The sequence below is a fragment of the Grus americana genome, chromosome 1, assembly GCF_028858705.1.
Source record: "Grus americana isolate bGruAme1 chromosome 1, bGruAme1.mat, whole genome shotgun sequence".
NCBI classification, from domain to species: Eukaryota; Metazoa; Chordata; class Aves; order Gruiformes; family Gruidae; genus Grus; species Grus americana.
Window position 1 is genome coordinate 150,274,920 of NC_072852.1, and position 22,601 is coordinate 150,297,520.

The following is a 22,601-nucleotide window of genomic DNA, read 5'->3' on the forward strand; positions in this document are numbered from 1 at the left end:
ATATGTCATTGCTCTCCCAGAACAGCCCTGTTAACAAGCCCAGATGGCTTTACCAGTGTCCACATCAAGGTTAGGATATTCGAAGTATCTAATTACAGAGGTGTTCGTTGCTGCTTCTGAAGGTTTTAAGCTCAGAGTAGATATTTATAGATCTCCTAGAAGCTCCCTAGCAAAAGCCAGGAAAACTTGGTTTGATATTTGAACGTAATAGTAATAATAAAAACCAACAAAACTCAAATCCAAGTAAAGAAACCTCTTTGTAATATCCCACTCAGACCTTTCTATATACACACTAAATATTAAAAGCTATTTTAAAAAAAGTTTAGTTTTAATTGACTTTTTATAGTTACCTTAAAACATTCTTTAGAATCACAGTTAGGTTTTTCCAGCAACTCAGCTTCCTTGTACATGTCTGACTTATTTTGCCTATGGTATAACATTCCGATGTCTCTTTTTAAGTACTTTAGAGTAATTTTCTGAGCAGACGGACTGCATTAGCATGTGCAGATAACCAAAGCATACCTGGTTCCTGCCTGCATTGCACAGTCAGCCTATCAGGAACTGGAAAGTCTGCTATTTAAGATTGTTTTCCTTAACATAATATTAATAATAATAATAAACAAACCCTGAAAATGTTTCTTGTGTGGTAAGGTTCCTCACGCGCCTGGCTAAAGTAATCCCACTTATAGTAATGGAGAGGGAAGACTCCAGTTGTGGTTTCTGTGTGGTTTGTTGTGTTTGGCAGTCAGTAAGGATCCTTTCCAGTTTAGAGCCACTCCAGCAGTGGTAGAGTAAGCACCAGTGGTAGTAACTACAGAAACCACAGAAGAACTGAGCACTAACACTTTGAAAGTGTACCCTGCATAATTTACACTATGATTATCTGAGGTTGATATTGAAATGACTGGAGGATGTATGGTCTTACCAACATTCCTGCATACATTTCAATTACAAAAGGAGCCTATTGAAATAACACGGAGCATGACTCTTAAGTCTACCATGGCAAGGAAGAGCACAGTTCAAGTGGAAAGGCTTGCTCTTATTTTCTATTTTAAAGCCTTTTGAAACTGCTGTATTCCTTCTTTCTCTTGCAGAATAGGCAAAGGCTTACTCAAAGAGAAAGATCAAATACTTGATATTACTTACGCATAGAAATTCATATTTCTAATATGAGCATTTAAGCAGATAAGAGAAAATGATACAAGAGAAAAATCGTATAAAATTAATAAATCGAATTGTTATATCTGGCCCTACCCTACTGAAATAATGTATAAGCTAAATGACTGCAGACATTAAACTCCAATGGAGGTTTGTTTTTCCAGAAAAGCATTACTTTCTCTTGTTGACAGGAACACTGCTAATCCCAGAGAAATTAGACCCTAAGACAAAAATATCCAGCAAATGCCACGTGCTACCACGCAGTGACATTTCCAAATTCTCCTATATTTTTGAAATCCTACATACTATTATACAGGGCACAAAACCAGCACATTGTCCCAAATATTCTATGTTTCCTTCTTTCTAGAAAGGATAGAAGCAAAACTGGGAGGACCCTATGGAGGAAGAATGCTTTGTTATTTTTCCTGGCCTCTAGCAGAACAGCTCTGGGTCTCTTTGTCTGGCTCTGTTTACAGAGGCAAGACCACAAAGCTCCTTTCTGTCTAAGATAATTGGCGCGCACGGTGATGGGTAGGATCAGTTAATGTACATCTTTCAGCTGCCGTATAAAACCACTGCAGCAGTGAGTGCCTCAGGGCTGTGAGGCATCCGTACTTCTCTGCTCAGCTGCTGTGCCGTTGGCTTTCCAAAATGTGGCAAAGGAGGCTATGTAAACCTTAGAGGTGGCTGTTCAGCTGGGCACATCTTAGCAAAATACATTGATTACACCTGGGTGAAACCAGTTTGGTTCAATTTGTTTGCTGAGGTTTGGGGCTGGAGACGGACACAGAGAGCAAAGAGATCAGCTGTTAACATTGAGCCAAAGTATCTGCGGTGCATGAGAGAATTACGAGGATGCACAGAAAGACACAGGGAGCCTGGGGACTTGGTCACAGGCAATCTTTTTGTGGGCGAGATCTCGTGTAACTGAAGAAGGAAGATGTTGGGTTCACCATGGAGAGATGCACAGCATAGTATGGAGGAGGAGGAATTCATCAGAGGAAGGGTCTTGGTCTCTGAAGATACTTTTGCTCTAAATCTCAAGAGCGCTTCAGAGCAATGACAGAACAGGGGTAGGGAAATGCTTACAGATATTTTACAGTTGTATGCAACTCGCTACTTCTATTATTCAAGATGAAATAAAGAGTGGTGGGTTTTGAGCCCTTGTGCCTGTGCTTTGCTTGCCAAGGGTCTAGAACTACCCCTCTCCACCAAAAGTGCAACCTTAGGGCTTGCTCTGCTGTGGTTGATAGATTTGCAACTTTAGAGTTGGAAATTTTCTGTGAAAGGGAGAGACAGAATCATAGAATCATAGAATGGTTTGTGTTGGAAGGGACCTCAAAGATCATCCAGTTCCATCTAGTTCCAACCCCCTGCCATGGGCAGGGACACCCTCCACTAGACCAGGTTGCCCAAAGCCCCATCCAACCTGGCCTTGAACACTTCCAGGGATGGGAATGGGATGAATGTTGTTATATCAGTGTCATGCTCACCTACTTTCCACTTACAGTGTATTGCTATATGTACAGTAGCCACTTAGCATCCTAGTTAATGTTATCCAATTTAATATAGAAGGGTATGTGAAAAGGAATAAAATGAGGACTTTTTCACCTGGCATGAGTGTTATGGTGTTCAGCCTTCAAAGAAGGCTCTACTGGTTTTTAATCAAACTCTCTCTATGTATATAGCTAATTAGTATTGTTGAAATGTTAATGCTTCAGTGGCTGTCAATGTCTCCAAGATTTATTTCCATGAAACCTGTCATTACCCTGCCATTTCACACCCTCACTTGGGGTAAATCTGCATCACAAATAACTGTGCATATGTAAATGAAACATTAAAATTACACAATAAGAATTAATCAGTCTAAAAATGCAAATTATGAGATCCCTGATCTCTGAAGCAGTACCCAAGTGAGGGAAGCTGACTGCCTACAACACTACATCATCTAGAGTTTCTCTGAAGATGCTCAGGACTGATTTATCCATCAGAGAAACATGAATGAGCCTCAGACCTGCTTGTAACTCATCTGTGGGGACCTTGAAACAGTGGCAGCGTGCTGGCCAGCAGCAACGGGCATTACTTCAGTTTTCAGCCTGATTTTCATGGAGAAGAAGCCACCTCTTCTGGCTGATGGTGTTAAAGTATATCTGACCCTCACTTAATTCCGAATGTCCCGACTCCTGTGGGGCAAGGCAAGGAGGTGAGTCCTACAGCAGGTAGGACTTGGCTCTTGGGCTAAGGGCTCAATGCCCTGGAGAATTGAGCCAGGAGCCATTATTGTGAATATAGGTCTTTACAGCCCTCCTCATCCCTTTCTTTTGGGATGAAAGCTTGAATTTGCAGTGCAATGCAACAGAAACTCTTGACAGCCCTTGCAATTGCAGGAGCTGTACTTTGTCACCAACTTTTGGGAGTTTTATGGCTCTTGATGTCCTGGAGGACTGTGTTGCCTGCGATTGAAGGAGTTGTCTGACTTTTTTTTAAAGCAAAGTGTGCCAGCTGGGACTGCTGATGTCTGTATGGAGAGGAAAGATATGATTTCAGGGAAAGGGCTTCCCTAGACTTCTTTAAGAGACTCTATAATTGTAGGTAGAAAACAGGGCTGTGTCTGTACCTGAGTACTTTAGCTGGGAACCACCATTACATGCTCTTCATGGCACGAGCTTTGCATATATCTGACACGGTATAGCCGCCGCTATGTGGTAACGGTGATCTCACAAAAATTGCTAATATGTTGCTATAAAACCCAACAACCTGGAAGAGACTACTTGATGCTTGCATGTGTGGCACTGCTGATTCTCATGGAACCACAATCAGCAGAATGATGGGAACCAAAAATAAGTATATTCTACCCCAGCACTTCTGCCATCTTGGGATCTTCTAAGCTTTCTCAAAAGACCTCAAGAACTGGTCCATTTCCCAGCCTCAGGCCTACTAGTCAGATGGAGATGTCAGGTGGGAACCCCAGGTAACTTTCAGAAATATGATTTCTCAGCAATAGCAGTTTATGTTCTTTCAGCTGCCCTGCTCACCTCAACCATGTGTTGGCTTGGAAGCCAAAGATCATTATCTATGTTATGGCTAGGGTAAAAGATAGTTTTATTGGTGCTCTAGTCTGATTTTGGATAGTAGCGTCACTATAGGAGTGTTAAGAACTGAGTTTTCAATAAATATAACACCTCATATCCTTTTTTTAAAATTTTCTCCAAATGTGGTTGAGAATATACACAGGCTCTATTGACAGACCAGCCTTTAGAGTGCATCCTTTCCCAGGTCCCTGTACAGGGGCAGAAAACAAACAGAAATCTTTATAAAATTAAAAAATAAAAAGACTATTTTTCTGCCTTCCAAATGCCCAAAGCAATCATTTTCAAAGTTTACCATCTGGCTGATAAAAGGCACAGAAGGTTTTAGCCAGAAACCAGGGAGTCCCATAAATATATGAACTGATAAAAATAGGGTTCATAACAGAAACCAAATGGCAACCTTAGTTATAGCATTCCTTCACATTCGGACGCATGTGAGTATCAAATAACACACCCCTTCTGTTGGTCCCTTCTAGGACAAATCCTATTTAAGACTGCGTACAACTATGTATAGCCAACAATAAATGTTATAGCTACTGACTGTGGCAATCTCACTGTCAATCAGCAATCAGCAATCTTAGTTCATACGCCTCTAGATAGGAGTCAGGGGAGTAACAATAACAGACTGACCGACTGCTGCGGGTATATAGATTTTATAAGGTTTGCTTTCTAGTGACTATGCGTGTGTCTCTGTACACAGCAAAGCTGAAATACGCAGGTATCTGGTGAACTACATAAAAGCCATGTCCCTTTAGGGAAGTAGAAAGTTTAGAACAGCCATTAATGCAGACAATGAAAGTTAGTATTTCGTTTATTATGTACACAGAGAAATCCATGTTAGACAGCATACATTACAGACCTGGGTTATTGTGGCTGCACACACATGCACGCAGAGAGAAGCACGAAAAGAAGGAAATCAGAGCTATTAATTGGGATTTGCATTCAAATTTATTCTCTCCACGTAACAAGAAGAAATACGATGCTGATAGCTCCCCATTTTTCCTGTACACAATCTGTCCATAGTGTTTGCCTGCGAAGAGGAAAAGCTACCTTTGTTTCATGTGCATCTGCTCTTGCTTGAGTGCAAAAATGCTCCTTTGTTGAGCTCGGCAGCAGGAGTGTGCACAGAGGTGTAAGGAATCTAAGACCCCAGCTCTACCTTTTATCACCTCCCCAGTGGATTACACACGCAGCACAATGCACTCATTAAAAATAATTACACATGAAATGACCCAGCGCCTCATCAGCTCGCTGATGTGTCACTTTATGGACGGACATGCAGCAGTAATTGCTCTGATAAGAAATTTGTCTTTTCTCCTCTTCACACCCCTCGCTGCGTGCTCAGGAGAAAGGGAGACCGCCAATCTCTCTCCTCGCATCTTTACCCAACATCACACTGGGGCATTAAACAACCCTCTCCTCCTCTCTGCACCCTTTGTTTAAAGCGACACCTTCAAAGATATATTCGTGGGTAGTAGGGAGGGAGGGGAAGAAAAGGGATATTTACTTACAGAGCAGTAGCGGGCAGTTAATGTCACCTCCTGGACCAGGGACAGGGGGTCACATCCATTAACAAACGTGTAAAGAGCTCACCGGCCTGCTCGCAGAGGAGAGCTGTACAGCTAGCGGGGGCTTTCTACTGCCTGCGAAGAGTGGCTCTTCCCATGTCAGCTCTGCAGGCAGTGTTGTGTGGAAAGAGGCTGCTGCTTTCCCCAGCCTAGTGAAACCCCTCTCTATCATTTTACCATATAAGGAGACAAAAGCATCGGAGACACTCATTCTTTTAGGCGCTCTGCAGCTGGCATTCGACACTTTCTCTATTCCAAGGGTGTCGATACTTCCCCCTCCCAAACATCTTGTCTTTCTTGGCCCCCTTCCTAAAACAAGCCTCCCCCCCGCCCTCCAGCCTTTGTTTCTCTAAACGCCTGATGCTTATTAATAATGTAGCTTTGCCGAAGCTGAGGGATCGCGCTTTACGGAAGGAAAGGTTTTACAGCAACTCGAACCCAAATGTTTGTAAGGCTCTTTGCCTGGCTGAGAGAATAAAGTATTTGGTTAAAATTGGTATGAGGCTTTATTCACTTTGGCTGTTTTGCCTGCTGTGACTTAGTGCCTTGCCCAGAGAAGAGTGAAACAAGCTGTCTCTCTTCTCCTTCGTGGAGAGGTGCACGTTTTTATGAGGAGCAAGTGTGCAGGCGTTTCTTTACGAGCGTTCCGAGCCCATTCTTGTTTCTCTCCACCCTTCTTTCTTTCCAAGTTCCCCCATAGTGAGGAGGAAAAAGAAGAAAAGCAGAGGAAATTAATGAATCAAAAAAAAAAAAAAACCCAACCCCTTGTGTAAGAGAAAGCCAAAGGAACAGATTGTCTCAGCACACGCTCAGGACCCAGCGGAGAGCCCTGCCAGTGGGCACATGTTAAGGAGAGAGGGGGGACCATTAATCCTCCTATAACCAGGAACTAATTTTTCTGCTATAAAATCCAATTTCATCTATCAACCGTTCTAGCAGAAACACATTCTGTTAATCAAAACAGTGAGGGTCCTGGGAAACCTCCCGGAGGGAAGAATTTGGATCAGAAGCACACGGGAGGTGTTTGCTGTCTGCCATTTGAGGGGTACGGTGGGGAGGCAATTCAGGGTAATACTTCAGTAATGACTGGCGCTTGCCAAAGGGAGGTGCTTTAATTTGAATGCTTTCAACCTTAAGAGAAACCAGTAGGATAAAAATGTAAAGCCCATTAGCCTGAGACAGTATTGCTGTTGTTTTGCATCCAGATGACGCAAGGTAGTCCAATGTCCTTTTCCGTCGGACGCTGGGTCCCAGCACGTGTCTGGGTGGCTGTGCAGGTGTGCATATGGGTTAGCTAAGGGTTTCTCCTGCAAAAAACCTCATGCCAGAGCCCTGACCTGTACTCACGGTTCTTCTGTGCACCCAAATGGTAGTCATATTCGGAATGGTGATGAAATGTATTAGTCGGTCTCAGCACTACTCCAAATCTACAAAAGCATAAAATGGTGGGGAAGGGCCATTCCTAGTTCTTCTATCAGAAGCAAAACGTCCTTTACAGATGTAAGTTATTTTGATGACCAGCAATGCCCATGGGTTGGTCTGTCTGTTGCTGCAGCACTTGCAGTTGCATTTTCAGAAGACAGGCATTGTGCCTTGGAGGACCGACCATGGATGTATGAGATTAAGGAGTATGATTCTATGACAATTAAAGCTTATTTAAATCAAAGCTGCTGCACTCCTCAGCTACATGTCCCTGGCTGCTCCCTTGCATTTGCGCTGGCACTGGAAGATGAGTTAAACCAGACAGTGAGCAATTTTCAGTGAGCCCTTGAGCTACCATGGAGCTGCACCTATGTCTTGGGAGAGTTGCTGGATGCGTTTCCAGCCCCATCACTGGCTCGCTGGATGCCCTTGGACAAGACATTGCATCTTTCTGTAAATATAGAGCTCAGGACAGCCAAACTCTTGTGTGAGTTGTTAGCAAATTTACAAAGGACTAGCTAATGAATAATAATAATAATAATAATAATAATAATAATTCTTTCATTTCTTTCTTTTAGATTAAACTATTGCACAGTGACAACAATAATCATTAATTTCCACCTTAGTTATAGTTCTTACCTCAGCTGTGATTTAGAAATGTATGTAAAGAAGAAAAATGGGCCCTGAAGGTGATGATATTTGGGCTATATGAGTCAGTTTACTTCCAAACCTTTCTAAAACAAAATAAATATTATGGACATATTACTTGATTTTTTTTCAAGTTCCATGGTATTTTCATTTCCCTATCTGTCCATTGACAGTCACTGCAGCAACTCTGCCAGAGATATTTTTATGTGACCTGCTGGAATACAAGTGTTTTCCACAATTATAAGGTAAAATATATACCGGCTCTGGCTGAAATGGTTTAGTTTAACTGTTGCAGGTCATGGGTTGACTTTAGGAAGATTAGATCATTTTTGTTTGATTTAATCTAACATCTCTGACTCCTTGAAGGCAGAAGAGCCTCTGCCAATTTAAAACCCGATGATCTGTGGGTCACTATGGGACTTGATGCTCAACAGCCACATCAAGAGTGCGTGGAGCTGCGAAAGGGATGAGGGAGAGTTACCAGGCAGCTCCTTTCCCTCACCCCATGCGGTGGTGTATGCACCCCATCACACACTACTAGGGAAGGCAGGGGGAACCTCTGGTTTCTTACCTTCCTTCAGTCGGTCCACCCTTGCTCACTTCACCTTTTTATCTGACAAGTAAATATTCATCAGTGATTGGTAAAATCCCACACACCCTCTTTCCCACCAGCATCAAATCCACTGGGAGGGGGTGGGTGGAAGAACACCAAATTTCCTTAATTGTCAGGCAGACACGGAGGAAAGGGCAGGGTTTTGTCACTGGCAAATTTAATGTTTAAGTGACCCACTTTCTTTTTTTCTTTTTCACTTCATTAGTTCCCTGATTAACCCAGCACAGATCACCCATCTTCAGGGTTTCAGAGGAGACAATGCAATGAAAACAGGAGGCAATGTTTCTAACAGGTTGCCTACATTTGAGGTTGAAAATGCAAGTATCATTCAGTGCCATCCTGTGATTTAGAAACATACTCTATGACTTATATATTCCTCACATATGTAGCATTGACGTAGCATATATTGCTTGTTCTTCAGTGACCTCTGTGCTTTAACAGGTTTAATTCTATGTGGAGAAGGCCATACCTCACATATGGGAAACAAGATGGAAAAAGTATAATTTTCATAGTAGGACGTCTCAATGATTTTACTAAGCCTTCAGAAATCTCACTTCAGCTACTGGGCTGATGCTAGAATACCTACCATTTCAGCACCTATCTCCTTTTCTGGCTGAAAAGAAAGAACAAAGAAAAATAGTGGAAAGAGACAGCTGGAAGTAGAATATTTCTATTTCCCTCCAGTTTGAGCCACAGAGAAATTTAATGTCTCTGAGATGGCAGGGGAGGTGGAAAGCTACAATTTAGGTTTGAAAATGGCTGAGCTACTGACTGATTCCTTCCACCTCTATTTTATCCTGTCAACTCTTAATTTATCAGAACTCAACAAATCCCTTTCTAATGCTGTGTAACACAAGCTTCCACTGAATATGAAAGGGTGTATTTAGGAGAACTGCTATTTTTGGCACTTCTGCTTAGGAAGTGGTACAGGCTCATGCAGACTTTGCATTTTAGTTCATTAAACCTAAAATATCAGCTCGGTAATATTAAATCTTCCTGAAATTTTATTCTCATAAGATGTTCTCAGATACATAGTTTTCCCTAAACATATGAGCAATATGCAAAGGGTAAACAGATTTTTTAGTGTGTATTTTCTCTCCCCATTCAGTCTTCCAGTCACAAGGCTTTTTGCAATATTCTGATCTTCCTTTCTTCCCTTAGGTGACTAAATCCTCAACTAGAAATACTCAGCAAATAAGAAATATCAGAGTTTCAGAGATTCTGATCAAGGAATTACGGATACCTTTGAACAATCCATGAAAACCACCACAGCCAAGGCACTTAACATGAAGTGAAAGTTTGTCTGCTTTTGTCTGATGCAAGACTTCTTTTATTTTCCGGAGGGTGTTTAGCCTAAATCAATGTGAAAAGCTTAGTGTTTTAAAAACTCCAATCTAATCTGGAAAAGAAATGTTTCTGTGTTTGCTTTCTTAATGTGTTTGAATAGTTTTCACACAGAGTCTTAAACAATTTTCTTCAGTGAGTTTAGAGAAAGGTGCCATGGCTCAGTAGCACCGCAGAACTTCTGATTTTGTATAGGAAAAGTTATCTTCAGAAGGATAATATATTTCTATGTGATAAGATAGATGATACTGACTCATATTCAAGGGTGTTTCTGTGATAGCATGATCTGGGATGGAGCTGAAAGCAGTTTAGACCATGATGGTCAGTTTGGACAAAGATTTCGTTCAGTTTTTAAAGGTAGTCAGGACCTCCTTTTCTATCCAGTTAATCCCAGTTTCATTCAGAGAAGTTTGTGTCCTGAAAAAGATGTCTCAAAGTGAATGTGGCAATGAGATGCTGGCCAACATGTGGTCTGCCACTGTCTATGTAACTGCTCCTGCGCCCCTTTCTCCATGGACAGCTGAGATGTAGAGAGTCTGCAATGGGTGACCCAGGCAGAAAGACAGCTATGTCCCTGCTGCTGCTGCTTTCTTCTGTCATCTCAGCTGGTCAGACACACAGCTCTTGGCATTGATGAGCGGTGAAGCATGAATTGAAAGGATCACAGGGGAGAAGAGCAGTAGTGGTGCTTGAGGAAGCAGCAGACAGCACATCAGAGGAAGTTTGAAGGAGCAAGCCAGCGTTTTAAGGAACTGGTATCTGCTAAGGAAAATCCCTCTTGGTGACAATTGAGTTTTCAACAGCTTGGAAAGTTGAGGTACTGTGTTACAGGACTGACAGGTCCTTCACTGGACAAGCAGTGTTGTCAGAAGAGCCATCCCAGGTCTTCATGGATTAAAAGAAGCCATAAAAGCCATTGCAGGATAAAGGCAGCCCATCAAACAATTCCCCAAGTGGCAGGGGTCTGTGCCATGTGGGCCAGTCACCCTGGAGAGCCCTCACCAGGCTGCTAACCAAGTGAAGAAGAAATCATGATGAGTTGTAATGAAGCGAGAGGAAAACAACAATTTTTGCTGAATATAGTCTTCTCCTTCCCTGCTTTCCCTACTATTCTTTCTCCTTTTTTCCACTCACTGGGGAACAGATACTCTACTTTTAAGAAAACCAGAGTGAAACATTTTGATCTTTACCATCCTCATACCTCTTTGGACCCTAGGCATTCCCTAAACCCCTCAGCTCCGTAGTTTGTGAATCTGTAACCAGTGATAGAGAGCTTGCTGGCACGCCTTTGGAAGTGCTTTGGGATCCAGAGGCTACCTTTGACAAGAGGTGAGTGGTCTTTAGAAATGACGACTCTAAACGATGATAGTGCAGAGACCTATGCGGAGGAGCTGTTGCTTCTTTCCTTTCCTTTCCTCTGGATTCAGCTTCATTGCCATGTGGGGCCCGGAGTATGACAGATGGGAAGAGGCTTTTGGGTTTCCTACCCCTGCGGGTGGAACCTGGGATGTCAAATTACTACAGAGTTTGCAGTAATTGCTGGTCTTCTGAACTGGCAAACACTACCCCTTAATTTAGGATTTATTCATTTCAGTATAATCATGATTTATGGTTCCCTGTTTCAGACACATGAAACAAGCACATTATGATTGTTCCAAAAAACCTGATCGCTCTGTGTTTCTGATAGCACAAGAGACATGCAATTCTCTACAAAATAGCTCACATACTAGTGTTCCCTGCAGTGTTCCCAGTGTTCTCTACTGTTTTTAGGCAAAGTCCCCTTTCCAGAATTCTCCCCCTCCCACTGCCCCACTGCTCATGGCTTCTTCTCCAAAACCTTACTTCTTTGTGAATAATTTCCTTCTGCTCCCCTCAATGCTTTTTCTGCCTGCATCCCTGACAACTTTTATGACCCTCTAGAAAGAGCCAACAGCAACGTTTGTAACTGCCATTTCCCCTTATCAGCCAGCCAGAGGCCCCGGGAGCTTCTGAGCAAAGAGAGGTTTGTAAAAATGAGCAGTTGGCAGATGCCTCAAGAACTTATCTAATTCATTCCCAAAGCAGGAGTGACAAGATCTAACTCATTCCTGGCAGATCTTTGTCTAGCCTGCCCTTAAGGATTAACGTTAGGACTCCAGAACCTCCAAAGTCAAATGAGCATAAGTTTTGTCAGTCTAACACAGATGGCAGAAAGAAAGAAAAAGACATTCAGACTAGAATTTTCAGTCTAACATGAGTGCTTGCAAATGATGACTAGTGTCAGGCAGAACCTGTAATTTGTAGGTATTCAGATCACGCCATGGCAATATGAGAATTGCTGAGCAGAAGAGTTCCTCCAACTTGTTGTCCTGTTCTTGGGGTCCAAGAAGTGACTTGGGAAGAAAATGAGAATAGTCTTTAATGATATATCCTCATAATACTCTCCCAACCTCCAACAAATTTTGACTCAGGTAATTCTCAACCTGGAGGCAGTATCCATACTGAATATCACTTCCATGAACTTGCACAGTTCTTTTCTGATCCCCTGAAAGGAAATTCACAGTTTCCTGTAACAGGTAGCTCTACTCTATGTTGTTGAAGAACCATCTCCTTGTGTTCATTTTGGACATATTACCCACTAGCTTCACCTGATGCCTCTTAGGTCTTACATCTGGAGAGATAATGAGCAACTGGTCTTTATTCACACTTTACAGGCTGCTCATGTCTTTACCAATCTTTATCATATCTCCCCTCAGCCATCTCTCTCCTAGGCTGGAGAGTCCTACCCTACCTAGTCACTCTGTATGAAAGCTACTCCCTGTGTTTTATCATCCTTCCCCAAACTTTTTTCAATATGAGAATTTACTTTTTCAGATGAAGGGGCCAGAACTTTAACATTCAATTTGCCTTTTTGGCTGTTTTTGAGCACTGAGCAGGTTTTTTTGGTAAACTATATAACCCCCAAATTTCACACCCAGGTGGTCAGCTCAGAACCATTACTTTATAGCTAAAGTTACATTTTTCCCCAATGCGCACTGCTTTATGCTTATCTACATTCAGTTTAAGATGCTGTTCCAATGCCCACTCATCTTGTTGCCTAAGATCCTTCTGTTTCTCAGTCTTACTAGAATTTCCGCTATTAATCTCCTATTAATCTCCCTTCACTGCAAGAACTGCCTGTTTATCTTTCAACCGATTTTATGCAAGCCATGCAAAGATCTTCCTTCTTATCCTGTGGCTGTTTATGTGTTTTTAAGAGTGTTTGGTGGGGGCCCTTGTCGAATACATGGAAAAGTACAAGTAAGCCAAACAAAGATCTCTCCTATCTGCGTGCTTCTTGTCATCTTACAGGAACCCAGTAGATTTGTAGAGCATAATTTCCCTTTACAAAGCTGTATTGAATTTCTCCCAATGTATCTTATTTATCTATCTTCTCTACGCTGCATAGTGACTTCTACTAAATTTATCAAACTTACCAGGCTCTAATTCCCCCAGTTTCTCTTGGAGCCATTTAAAAAGGCTGGCACCATATTAGCTACTTTCAGGTGCTCAGTTCTAAGCCTGTTTTAAATAAGAGGCCATGCACTATTATTATTTCAGCTAATTCATCCTTGAGTCCCTTTAGATCTCTTGGGTGAACACCATCTGGTTCTAACATTTTCTTCCTATTCATTTTGTTTATTTGCTCCATACCTCTTCTACAGACACTTCAGCTTGAAATAGATCCTCTGCCGATCCCCATAAGGAAGTGTTCTGGTGCGGGAAGCTCTCCAAGTTCCTCACAGTGAACACAGGAGCAAAAAAAATTCATTTAGTTTTTTTCTGTTGCAGCCATCTCTTCCCTGAGGACTCTTTTTGTACCCTGGTTATCTATTGGCCCTGTCATTCCCCAAACCGTTCAACTTGCCTAGTATTCAAAAGAAGCATACAGTTGCAAATCAATTCCCAGATTACTTCAGACTCCTAATATTTTGATGTAAGTAAGTAGAAACAGCCACCCTCTCCAATCTGAATATGATTGGGGACATCCTGTTTTGCAGAAAGATCCTTCTATATGGGAACAGTTATTTTTCTGCTCAACCACTGTATATACTACACATAAACTGAGAGGGTCTGAGACGTGGGCTCAGACATGTATTATGATTGAAAATATGAGCTTAGATTGTGCACTTTGAAGTAGAGTCCTTGCTGTTGATCCTCTTAGGCCTGTGCTTACTTTGAACTGTATAAGTGCTCAGGCCCTTTAAATAATAGGATTAAAGCAATCATTTAGTTGCTGATGTGAATTTCATGTCTAACACTTCACATAGAGCTGAAAAAATATACCATCCATTGTCAGCCTGGTAGACATATGGATTGTGTTTGTCCCTGCCAAGTTTATATTCACATGGCTGTCTAGTGGAGTTGCTGTCTTAATGTGAATGAAATTCAAATGTTGGGAGTAAAATGAAATAAATGTTTATAACAATGGCTTGTCTTGAAGATAATGTGTCTCATGCTGGAAGATAAGTAATTTTTTGAATCATTAGAGGAGCCAGCAATCAAATTATGAAGCAGCGCTAGTCCTTTCATTTATCCCTAATGGCTAACCATAAAGTCTAGCAAGCCCTTGCTGGGTTGCTACAATACTAACGCTTTACACGACTGAGCACTGGCTGGCTGGCTGCTCCCTGAAGAGCACTCGGTCCACAGCGATGCTGGCTCTTCCTTATATCCAGAAGGATTTTCAGGAATCCAGACCCTTCATCTGCAAGGAAGAATTCTTAATACTTGGACATCCAGAAAAAAAAAAACCAATGTGCGGAAGGGCCTGGCTTGTCTGGCAGCAGACACAGCACTGACAGGCAGCAGAAACTTCACTCTCAGGAGAGGGCAGAGGAAGACCTGGGAGGAAGGCAGGCTGCTCTGCTTGGGTGCCCACAGCTCTTTTATAGCCATGCCCACTCAGCTTCTCCTGCCGGCTTTCTATGTGAACATGCCTTGGACCCAGAGCTGTTTGCTATTGCCTTTACTAAGCTGCATATCCACCCTACGTTTGCATTTGTGAGCGCAGGGGGAAAGGCAGAAAGGAGGCACGGCTGTAGGTACTTGGGCAGGTATCCAGGCTGAGCGTCTGGTCACAAATCCTCTCCCAGCAGTCTGCACAACCACCTGGTAACCCAACCCTAACCCGTTCTGGGCACGACGAGCTGGACGTACCCATGCCCTTCACGTGCTAGGTCTCAGCTAAAACTCAGCCACTCTCATTCAACAAATGAGGAAACCATTACCAAAAGCAGCCAGCTGGGAGGAGTGGCAGACTCCAGCAGGAAGCAATGATAACAGGGGGAGCAATGGCTAGGACAAAGGGAAGACCATGCATGGACCCAAATGATCCCCAGCACACAAGCTGAGTGCTCCTGTTCATGGTGGTGGGAGAGGGTGGCCCAGCCTTGTTTTGCTTGGTAAGACAGTATAACTGTATGGACATCAGCTGTGCCAATGCTATTTGGCCTGAGGGCCAATATTTTGTTATAAATCAAAATGTTTTGAACTGAGACAAAGCTATCTAACAGAGAAACATGACAGTAAATCAGATCTACCTATTTTCCACAAGGATGTCCTTAGAAAACCTGTTCCTGAGATTTCTACAGTTTGCTTGATGTGGTCTATTCCTCTATCTCATCCACCATTTGTTCTTCAGGGTCAGGCAAAAGCCTTTTGGGCGCACTCTAGTCCCTCTTTCTTAAATCCTTTGCTGCTTGCAGTTCCATGGTCCCCTGGTTTTCAGACCTGACGGAGTGTGGATCTAAGATCCTTGATCCTTTTGCTGGTTGTTTTTCAAGTGTGTGCTGGGGTGCCAACATCTGCAACCACTGTCTTCTTCACTTCTATCTGCCTAAAGATCTTCTTAAGCAGAACAACATGTCTTTTTACTGTGCACATTATATACTATGTTCATGTAATTAAGTCCCTATAATTATACCCTTGGCTTAGCCACCAATATTCCACAGCAACAAATAATTGTATCCTAAAACACTAATTGCACTAATAAATCTAGATCCTCCTTAGGTTATGAATCTGCAAGTTATTGAAATGCAAGACTTAAGTAAGATGACACTCAGATAACACCATGGCTTTATTTAAGGTTGTGGTCTACAAAGACATGTGAATATCATTACCATGAAGCTCAGAAATGCTTCTGCAGCCGATCTTGGAGGCCTCAGAGTAAAACTCTTACTGAATTTGATGAGATGGAGGGTGAAACAGTTTACAAATGAATGGCCTTGGCATCAGTCCTGATAAGAGTTCCAATTTGTCTTTTACAATAAGTTATCTATAGTGATTGAATATTTTCCCATTGCTTGCCTAACTAACAAACTTACATAAGCACCTTCCATTAGTAGTGAAAGTTCTGTTATTTTTCTTATTTTAAATTGCCAGTCTACAATGAGAGACACCAGTGTCTTAACTGCCTGATTGTCATTGTTACCACAGTCATGCTAATGTTTTTTCAGAAGCAGTTCAGTAGAAATAATTAAGAATACAAGTCTAACTCATAGCATCAGATCAGGAAAGTACTAATCTCATGCAAAACCTCATCTTTCCATTCAAGATTTCTACAAAAGACTGTTAACTTTTCCAGTGCAATCTCCAATTTTACAGAGACCTTCAACTTTGCACAAAGACGTGCATTGGATTAAAACTTTTTCAGGTAATGTTGGCTGAAAAGACTATTGCCATAACAAGATTTTGAACAAGTTTGTGTCATTTTCTCCCTGCAGATGAGAATGGGTGGTCTAGAAAAACATCACTGTTCATTCCCTCCTCCTAAGTTTCTATGTTCTTTCATAACCCTCATTCCTGAAAAAACTTTTTCACACCCTTTTGGTTTGAGAGGCAAAGTCATTTCTGCAGACTATTGCTCTGTTACAGCCCCACCAAGAGAGGAAAAATTCCTAACAAAATATTTCCACTTCCTACATGGGTTCTTGCTTCCACCGGAAGCACTTCCCATTCTTCTGATGTGCTCCTTCTGTGCTCATGGTCCCACTTTGCACCTGGAAGCAGACTTTCAAGAGTTCCTATAGCACCAGGATAGCCTTGGTTCACCTCATGAATATCCAGTGAATGCCCCAAAACACATCAATATACAGGAAAACCAATACAAGAAGTAAAAATGACCAAGGTGAAAGATGAGACATAAGCACAACCCAGGTCTTTTTATAGTCTACGTTACTAAAGCACCCTGGTTCATAAAAGTAGAAAGGAGGGAAGAGTTTGGAGGTAGTAGCCAGGGACTTGTGGTAATACAGTCTGTTCCTCAGTCAAGAAAATGCTTTGTGTAATCTGGGCGAATAACCTATAGTGGCATCCATCTCACCTCATTTTAACTGACCAAATGTTGGCTGATCCAGGCAAGACATCCGTGATCTTACTATAGTGGGTGGAGAAGGAGAGGCACTCGTGAGGGGTGGTTCATTAGACACCTATTGAGGATGAAATTAACTGCCCTATATATGTGCTTTGCTTTCCCCATTGAATCTAGAGGGAATCCAGCTGCATAGTTCAGAGACCTGACCTTGGATAGCTAAAGTGGGGCAGATAGATACGTCCAGACAGAATTCACGCACGTGAATTCAGCCGCTATATTCCCTCCTGCTTAATAGAGCAGAGCTGGGCACAGCACTGTGCATGTTGGCTAGAGGATTTTTAAGGCAGATGAAAGGAAGAGAGAGGAGAGTCTCTCTCCAAGATGTATTTCTTGGAGCCCTGGGTCACTGCAGCCCTGAGCTGGGTCTCACAGCCTGCCAACCCTCACCGCACTTCAGCACTTGAGTATGCCCTCTGATCTGGCCTTTACTTCTCCTTCCTGAATTAGGAGAAAGTGCTGCTTTTCTCCCCTAAAAGGATGTTAAGAGAAGAAATACTCAACGATATGAAAGGCAGGCCATACGAATACGTAACACACAATGTGGTTAACCTGCGCTCATGCGAATTCCTGAGCTAGGGCTTATGCCCAAAAGTTGAAAACTACAGCAGAGTTTATTCTGATAGCTTTCAAGTTGAAAACTGCAACAAATGGAATTTATTCTGATAGCTTTGTCTGTTTTACTGTTCTGTACCAGGAGTGCCACGCTATACAGTGTTGGCACATCTCTCTGCTTATATTATAAGCGGTGTCCTAACCCCTTGAGTGTCCTGCTGTTTTCTGCACCCAATGCCGGAGGCTGTGGGGCGTGTTGCAGTCAATGGCCTTCATGCATGGGAAATTAGGATACTCAGCATTTAAAAAATGGGATAAGTGACAGAATAATGGGCTTCTGTGTGGCGGTATCTGTGGATTGTAGGTATTCCTGTTTTCGTATGGTAATCTCTAGGCATGCCGGGCTTTGCTTCCCTAGCTGCAGACTACCAAAAAGGAGCACTAGCCAATGTTACCTACGTTCCTCCAACAGAAAGCATGCAAATTTCTAGTAAGACTTTGGTGAAAAATCCATTAAGCTTGGCAGGGAATATGCTGATCTGAAAGCCCACTGGCTTTGTTTATGAGGTGTGTGAAACAATTTCTGCCCCCATGTCTGTGCCCATTCTACTCCCGTGACAATGCGGTTTGAAAGTGTACTTATTTTCCTGTTTTTAAGGAGAGTTTTCCTCTCATTCATTGCAATATGGAAGTTTCACAGAGGCAGCAGGAAAAAAAATATTTTACAAGAGAACCTGTACAACTAGCTTCACACAAAATGTTACTGAAAATATAAAGTGAAATTTGGGGAAAATATTTTTTCTTCTAGCTCTTTCAGTTTCACTGCTTCCTGGTGGCATGTGTTAATGGTAGCCAGTAAATCAACCTGCAGCAGAAACATTTTGAGTTTTATGAAGTTGATGGATCCCTTTAAAATATGTATGGTAGTGCTCCTTCCATGTTTGTGTCAGAGCGAGCTGAGCAAAACCAGACAGAATAGCTTTCAGGAAAACTAGGACTCTCTGTAATATGACCTATGCTTCTCAAAGCTAATCAGCGTTAGATGATGAACACTGTTGAAACAGCCTGAGATTTATCAGCATGAAACTGTACTCACTGTGGTATAAAGCCAAAGATAAAATATTGCAGCCAGTAATAATTCATCTCACTGAAAAACAACTGTGTCAGAGTGCCTGTGCTCTGGTTAGACAATACACGGCTACAAAAAAAAAAAAAAGGAAAACTGATAAGGAAAAATGTGAAAACGTGCTTTGGTGGTGCAAATCTACGCAAGTTTGGTGCTGTTAAAAATAGAAGGAAAAGGAGGAGATCTGAGTTCTGCTAAAATCAGTGGATGTTTCTGAGAAAACTCCCATTGACTTCAGTGGGGCCAGGATTTCACCCCCAAGTCAGTCTTCACATTCCCTTCCTTCTCTGCTTTTCTTCCTTGTAAAATGGCCTTTTACATTTTCTGTATTAAAGAAGTGTTTGAATGAGTCTGCCCCCTCCCAGCCTCTTGCCAGCTGCAATCAAAGGTCTGCCTTGTTCTGATGGCTTGCTGTTCGGAAGGGAAAAAGTAAAGTTATTCATCCATTAATCATATTTTCAAATGCTAGGTAAGAACAAAGTATTATTGTTGGAAAGACTGCATTTAGAATGGGTTCAATTTGGGAACAGGCTTTGGGTCTTTTTGTTTTATTTCACTTTTAAATTCAAATCCAGTGAAAAATCACTGTGTTGTTAGTATGTATGTTCTTGCATTTTTTTCAAGCTAAAGATCTTTGGCCAAAATATTTAAAAGAAAAAAAAACACCCTAATGTTTTGCTGCACATGATTGGAATGCTGCTTCTGCTTCTTGTTTTTAAGAGGGAATACTGTCAATACACCAGTGGTGATACTTCAACATTAAGTGCCCGACCAGAATGATTTTGTTATTTTTATTGTTTGAGCCTGAGGCTTGGATGATAGACAAAGAATTTGAGGACATGAGAAAATTTCTCGTATGGGAGAAGTGAGACTACTCTATAAAGAAAATATTAGTTTTGTACATGATTTCTTTATTGCACAATTTACTGCGGAGGCACATCAGTTTAGCTTAATAGCAAGATCTTGGAAAAAACAGTGGGTCCAGCTAAGACAGCTGCCAGCTCCCACTGGTGGCCTGTTAAGAGTCCATGCTGTGCTCCCTGGTGGGACAAGCTACCTTTGGGCTCCAGCCAACTTACAAAACTCATCTCACCTGTGCTGGGGAGCAGAATATCAGAGCTCTGTACAGATCTGAACAGAGCAGACCATGGTCTAGTGGTGAGACCATTACTGCTGGAGAAGAGAGAGATATGCAGAGGCACCAGCTGCGGTTAAGCCTTCCAAGGCATCCGTGCAGGGACAGTAAGCCTCGAGATAAGATATGCATGTGTGCAGACAATTTGGTATTTTACATTCCTTTTTTCTTCTGCTTAAGTTATGTGCTGTTCTTCACATAAAAGGTAGAGCAAGCTTGTTCCTAAGCACACTGTCTCGCCGCTATCTACACTGACACTCATGGGTCCCCGCCAGCTTAAGTCTGGACAGCTCAGCTAGACAAGACATCTTAACTGAGAATGTCCACCACAGGAGTGGTTGAAGGTGTGGGGGCACCCTCAGAGGCTGCGTCTGTGCTCACAAATCGAACAGGACCACTGGATGCTCCCAGGCACCGAGACTCAGTCAACCACACTGGTCAGTTGTCTAGATGTTGGCTAGGGCATGGTTTGGGAGCAAACCCTGTCCCTAGGACATGTTTTGGATGTGGTCACCTGGCTTCAGAGGCCAGGAGTGTGTAATGGCCCGGGCACGGGCCCGCGGGAGCATTGCTGGGCGTATTGCCTGTATTGCCGTGATAGAGCTGGAGAGACAGCCCTGGGACCAGACCCAACTTCTCCACGTCCACCAGCCGGATCAGCACTTGATGTAAACATCCACCTCTTAGCTAAAGCCAGTGGATCTCCAACAGCTTTGGACCAACTAAGGACCTACCCTTTTGCCTTTCAAATCCTCACTTAGGGACTGAGTCTAATCCCAAACACTTTGAAGTGGTCTGACCATTCCTACAAACCTTGGGTTTAGGTCAGGTCTAAGGGGCTCTGCTCCGCAGGGGTGCCAGGGGACCATGATCCTGTCAAAGCTTATGGAGCAATGGTTGCTCAGCATTTTGAAAAAAAAAAAAAATCCTCCTTTCATTTAATTTCCTAAATAATGGAATAGTAAACAATCTCTGGTGGAAAATAGGATAGCTTTAGTTCTCGGGCTAAAAGCAAGTTAATATTTCTTACCTCTGTGTCATACCTTGTGATCCTTGGATTAAAAATCTTTCTTTATAAGAATGTTTATATTAAAAATGCATGTGTAAATGCATCCAAACAAATGCATACACATGCACAAACAATCTTATTCTTCCAAAGAGGTCTTCTTTTATTGGCTTCATTTGAAAATTAATGCTCTCATGAGATGAGGTTAAAAGTAATTTAATGTAACAATAGCCTGATAATTGGCATTTGGCAGTTATCGCTAATGCTATTTCACAGGCTGATTCTGACGAATTCCTGCTTTGACACCCAGTTATGTTTCAGTGCTTCGCTTTCTTTTCCCTTTCCTCACAGCTGCTGTAATCCATAACAAGTAATTGTTTAAACATTAAATCAGCAAGCATCGCTTGTAATTTGCCTTTCTTTCTTTCATGGCCATTAGGAAATGGTGTGAAAGTGGGGAAAAAAAGTAAAATGTTCCTTCTGTCCTCTGTTTTTTTACTATCTATTCATTTTCCAAATATTCATCATAGAGGAGAAAATGCTGATAGAGGAAAAAAAAAAAAACTAATCAAAAGCTTTCTGCCTGAAGTCATTCAGTTTGCTATTCAAACCAGGAAAGTGTCTATAGTTAGACATGGTTGTGTTCCCTGAGAACACGAAAACATGACAGCGTATTATTAGTGCAGAAACTAAAGAGCAGCTGTTAGTTAGCACCTGGTTCCCAACAGCAGACTGCAAATACAAAGAGACACGTTCTGTATGTGCCCTGGCAGCAAGAAGGGAACAAACATCTTAAAATCCACTCTTCCCATAAAAAACAAGCACTCCCCTCAGGATGTCTACACAGAACCCTGAGAAATTGCCAGCCCCCTTTGCAAAGGGAAGGTGAAAAGGAGAAAAGGGCCAAAAGGACAGTGAAAACCAGAATAAGTCACTGTCTTACCTTGCTGCAGCTTGGAGCTGCCTCTGCTTGTGAGTCTGCGAACGGGAGAGAACGGGGACAGACTCGCTGCTTTATTGGATTGCCCAGACTATGTGTTTAGTAATTAGACAGTTAGGCATTCGTGCTTCCGATGAGCTATAAATATAATATCTCCAAAGTACCAGCCATCCGCAGGAGATAAGGACCGCAGCATCTCTGTGCTACCAGCCTTTTAAGGCATCATAGCCAGAGTGGCACGAGGCCCCGATGGAAAGGGCTGCTGCGCTCCTGAGCAGCCCCGGCCCTTCCCTCTTCTCCATTTGGGAGTGCCCGATCTTAAAATACACTCACCTGCTGTAGGGAGGTCCTGCGAGGGACCTCAAGGGGCCAGCGTTATTTCAGGGTGTGATATTTTGGCTGAGCTGTAAGCAATACTAATTTCTCAATCAGATTATCTGTCAGGGCTCCGTGATTCACAGAAACACCCTAGGAAATGCTGACTGCTCTGCGGATGTAACACCAACTCCCCTTCCTCTGTCTGTCTGTCCACCCCAGTTGTGCAGCCTTGTTGCAGGGGAGTCTGTGCCTCGTGTCGTGCCTGGTTTTACCCCTGCACTGCCTGGTG

At 42.5% G+C, this 22,601-nt stretch overlaps 1 protein-coding gene across 6 annotated transcripts in view; it reads right to left on the reverse strand.

Moving 5' to 3' along the window:
- Positions 1-22,153, reverse strand: part of FHL2 (four and a half LIM domains 2) — a 42,656-nt gene extending 20,503 nt beyond the window's left edge. For 2 of the 6 annotated variants that reach the window (XM_054812594.1, XM_054812590.1), the window contains exon 1: positions 21,998-22,153. The gene's annotated coding sequence lies outside the window, so the exon portion shown is untranslated. Of the gene's footprint in view, positions 1-5,758; positions 5,941-12,112; positions 12,215-13,514; positions 13,729-14,461; positions 14,564-21,997 lie in introns of those variants that run through there. The other 4 variants (XM_054812593.1, XM_054812589.1, XM_054812592.1 and 1 more) reach the window with 3 other exon arrangements.
- Positions 22,154-22,601: the final 448 nt, after the last annotated feature.